Source organism: Varanus komodoensis, unplaced genomic scaffold (genome assembly GCF_004798865.1).
Source record: "Varanus komodoensis strain SLA01 unplaced genomic scaffold, ASM479886v1 scaffold6_4, whole genome shotgun sequence".
NCBI lineage: Eukaryota > Metazoa > Chordata > Lepidosauria > Squamata > Varanidae > Varanus > Varanus komodoensis.
This window is the reverse complement of record NW_025336347.1, coordinates 9283039-9287839: the sequence shown is the minus strand read 5'-3', so window position 1 is coordinate 9287839 and position 4801 is coordinate 9283039. Positions and strand designations below refer to the sequence as shown.

Genomic DNA, 4801 nt, shown 5'->3' with positions numbered 1-4801 from the left:
GTCCCTCAGGCTGCTTGTGTTTCCTGATCAGAAAAAAGCTCTGTAGGAAGATTGACCTCATGAGGCCTTCCCCTGGGCTTACACTAGAGCGTGCAGTCTGAGGAGGCTAGAGACCACCGCACAGTGAACTGGAGTGTCCTGTTCTGTACTCGAGGAGAGGACTCGAGTACACTTCTTAGCCATCTGAGAAGGAAAGCACAAGAACCCTGAACTCAGCTCATGACAAGTTCCCCAAAGTTTTCCCCTCTGATTTTCCAAACCATTTCTTCTCCTCTCAGAATGAATTAGGATGGTCCTATTGCAACCTCATCTGTCTGGAGAGCCTGCCTGAATTCTTGGTATTCTTTTGTGTTTAGAAACTTGAGGGCGAGGGACATGGAATGCAAACTGTCAAGGAGATAATGTTATAGTATCACTTCATTTGCCAGCAACAATGGCTTGCAGGAGAAGGAATGCACACACGCACACACATTTTATCATATGCCTCTGATCAGTACACCCTCATTGTAGAATGAGCATAGCAACTACATTATCTTTCACCCCAAGGTTAAGGTCATTGTCAAGGATTTGAGGACAAGCTTGTATTGCAGCTGACTACATTTAGAGCTGTCAGTGCTTAGAAAAAGCAGTTTGATGGACATGTTCTGGTTTGTAACTTTTTCTCCCCCAAGCCCTGAGTGCCTGGAGAAGACTTAATTATGAACAGTGCTAGAAAAACCTCTCCGAATAAGTACATCAGGCTCATGTCTCTGCAATCCCAGGAATCTGAAAAAGATACATGGATGAAAAAACATTGCTCATTTGTGATTTTACTGCTCTCAACTTCTGTTTGCTTGAGTGGTATCGACTCCTCCTTTTGTATGTTAGATAGAGAAACGGCCAGATTGATTCAGATCAGAGACAAAAATATCCACTTTACTTGTATATGGTGTTGAGACTCAGGGAAAAGCAGAAGGAGGTTTAAAGAGCAAATAACTTCAAATCAGCAAGTTCACTTTAACTGCTACATGGATATTGCTAGAGAGTCACTTTGGGAACAACAGTGAAATTGGACTGCAAAATTATGCTGCCATTATCAGCAGTTCCAAGATAAGGAGTAATAAGCCCTTACCTCATATTAGCCTCTGAACTGGAGTGAATAGAGACAGCAACTTACCAAGTAGAAATCTGGTTGTATGTAACTCCCACCAAGCATTGTGAATGTTGCCCCAAATCCTCCTTCTTTATATTTATATTTCATTGTTTGTGTTTAGAGGCATGATAAGTGTCTCCTCTGGTTGGCAGTTCCAAGACATCACACACAATTGGCTTTCCAGTGCGTCCCTTTCACAGTGTGACAAGCTACAAGTTGTTACATGATTGTTCTCATTCACTGTTGGATAAGAACTTAAAGCCACAACCTTATGCATGTTTGACAGAAACAAGGCCAAAACTCCCAGCATTCCTCAGTCAGCGTGGCTGGTTGGAGCTGCCAAAGCAGTTGCACTTCTTGCCTGCCCAAGCATCCATGTGAGCGGACCTTAAGGGAGTCATCTGCAGCTAAGTGGATCAACAAAGACGCTGCAGTAGCATCAAAGGTTAGTGACAGCTGCCGTCTCTCATGCAAACACCCCCTTTCTATCACACTTGCCATGTCGTCAATCATCCCTCCACTAAGTAGCCTTTCACACTAATGAGGAAATGCAGCTGCTGGGAAGGGTGGCTAGTCAGCACATTGCCATGAACACAAGTCCACTCTGCTTCCACACGTTCGCTGAACGCCGGTGCGCATGGTGGGGTGGGGGGCTATGCATTCTTAACATCTATAAGACGTCCTTATTCCACAGGATTCCAGGGAAGTGTTCATGACACCAACACCCTCCTCAAGATCCCAGACTCCAACACAACAGTGAACTTTGGCTCTCAGCTCCCTTGGCCTCTTAATGAAGAAATGAGTTTCTTACTGTCCAGCAATTACAGTGTGTTACTCCAGACTGAAGGGTACCAAAGCTATTTCATTCCTGACCTGTTAACATAATTAACTGGTTCCCGGAGGTACTTATAACTGAGTTATGGGGCACCTTATGAATTCTCCTTGCAATAGGTAGTGGGGGGAGCAGAGGCCTCGCTGTTTTCACTTCTGCAGAAGCACGATCCAGGCAGGCACTGCAGTTTAGTTAGTCTGTGCCAGCTCATAAAATATTACTTTTGCCAACCCTTTTCCCCACAGTCCCATTTCAGACCCTGAAATATATGTGATGTTCTCCCTCTTAAAATATCAAAAGCAGAATGATTTTTATTTCAATAGAATCGTAGCAGTATTTAGGCAGAGTTTGATTTGTTTGTTTCAGCTGCTAAGATTTCTACAGGATTTGCAGTGTGACAGTGAACTGGACAGCGTCAGCTGCTTAATAACTGGAAACGCTTCCTCAGCACTAGTTCCTTCTACCCTGATTGGCTCTGGTTCTTCTGTTGCATCCAGGGCTGAGTGTGTCAGTTTCACTTTCTCCTACATAAAGTGAAACTGACAGATCTGTACCAGCCACATGCTGTTTCCAGCAAGGAGAGGAACTGTACTGTGACTGCATTTTTCAGCCATGGGTGGAGAAGGGTTGCAGTAAAAGATCAGGCATCTACCTCCACACAGGAATGCATGGAGAACTCTATAGTTCATTCCAGTATGTGTGTATGCCAGTTTCCATAATGAAGGATCTCCTCCAAATCAGATAACTCAGTGTGGCTAAGAGGATTTAAAATATTCCCATATATACCTACCCACCCATTAAGTCCAGGGCAGGAGGGCCTTCTGAGAGAGCCCTGAAGGAAGTGAGGATGATGGCAAACAGAAGAAGGACCTTCTCAGTGGCTGCCCCTCATTTATGGAATAGGCTCCTCAGAGAAATTTGTCTGGTGCCAACATTATTCGCATTTCAGTGCCAAGCGAAAACATTCCTCTTCTCCAGATGTTTTAATAATTGCTTTAATAACTGAGTTAAATTGTTTGGTTAATCTGTTCTTGTTCTGCTCACATTATATAATTTTAATGGCCAAGTGTTATATGGTTCTGGTTTTATATAAGGGTTTTATTGTTTCTTAGGGTTTTTAAATATAAGCAAAATTGATTGCTTACTGTAAGCCACCTAGAGACTCCTCTAGGACAAGAGGGAGGCACATAAATTTAAAAATAACTAAATATATGACTGCAAAGATGAAGCACATAGTACTTCAGCTAATCAGTTACTTAAAAATACAGATAACCAAAGGAGAACCAACACATGAAAAATGACTGGAAAACCCTACAGTCAAATCCTTGCTCAAGCAAAAGCATTTTCCATTGAAGCCAGATGAGGAGAGAGCTCTACCTTCTTGATGCTGCAGCTGAGAATTTTTTTCTTGATTCTCACCAACCATGTTTCTAACGGGAGTGGAAGATGCAAAAGGGCCGGTTCTGCTGACACAGGAAATGGACTGGATCATTCGGAAGGGAGACAATCCTTCTAGTTTTTTCTTTGTTTCTTTATGACATTTCTATATAACCCAATAGCCAAAGTATCCTGCTCTCAAGCTGCTTAGGAACTTAAAGTATGTATAATTAGCACTTCAAACTGCCTAGAAATTGACTGGCAACTGGTGGACTCATTCAGAAAGTAAAATTAAAAATTTCAAATAACTGGCACAATCAATAATTTTGTGCCTATATTTTCAACCACCTTTGCTTTCTTTAAGAGCAGACCCACGAAGAGGGTTTGATCATAATCTGATCTTAATAAAGCTAAGGTGTATGTAATCAAGACCAATTCTGCCTTATCCAGAAACAAATGCAAGCTAGGCAGAGGCAACTTCAGATTGAAATCCAGAAGAAAGGGAAGATCCTGAAGTGCCCCCCCCACCCGCCCTTCACCTAGTGCCAGTTATCCTAAACAGGATGAATTTGTATCTCAAGATCAGTAGTTCTCCTGTTTGTTTAAGCCCCTTCCAGCCCATGAACAATTTCAGTCAGTCATTTCATATGAAGAAGACAGGCTATTTGTCTTTGATTTCCAAGCCTGGAATCCATTCTAAAGCTAAATAATGAAGCTTCCACGCTAACTTCCATCCCCTCACCAAGAAACACTCATAGGAGAATCTCCACATACCTAATTTTTAGTAACCTGCTGTGGAAAAAAGCAACTCATCAATCCACCAAAGGTGTTTGGTCAATATAGCTAATAATATTTATTATCCCATGTGATTAAATCTATCAATTTCCTTCCACACATTTATCATCCATAAATTTAGATGCCTTTTGCATCATATATATTGTTAAATATTAATGCTAATAGCTGATTGAGGGAAATTTATCCAAAATTTCCCATGAACACAGCAATAAAGTAGGTTCAGCCACTGCTGAAAAGGCAGAACATTTGAAAAATATCCATCATCCTCAGCAATAATGGTCCGTGATTGTTAAGTGAAACACTTAAGTACAGCGTGGTGCCTTTCATTCCTGAATACTGACATGACATCAATAGATACAGCGTGCCATTCTTTAGCCAAATTAGATTAATAAAATGCATTGATTGGCTGACAATGAAAATGAAATATGGCACCATCTTCCCCCCACCCAATGAGTGACTGACTGAGTGAGCATAAGAAGGTATAGATAAATAAATAAATAAATCACCTCCTTATATTGACTCTTGGAAATGCCATTTAGCAGTGGCTCCTGTTCTTGTTAAACCAAGAGCTTACCCTCAACTTGACAGAATCTATATTTTAAGTATGAATCAAGATGCAATATGTGAGAGCCTTAGGGATTCATAATGCTTCCATAATTCTTCTT

General features: G+C 41.4%; 1 long non-coding RNA gene across 1 annotated transcript; it reads left to right on the top strand.

The window, feature by feature from the left end:
* Positions 1-1501: 1501 nt before the first annotated feature.
* On the top strand, positions 1502-3877 carry LOC123034577. Its single transcript, XR_006416796.1, has 3 exons — positions 1502-1577; positions 1827-1980; positions 3233-3877. It is a non-coding gene; the product is annotated as an uncharacterized LOC123034577 (long non-coding RNA).
* The last annotated feature ends 924 nt before the right edge of the window (positions 3878-4801 follow it).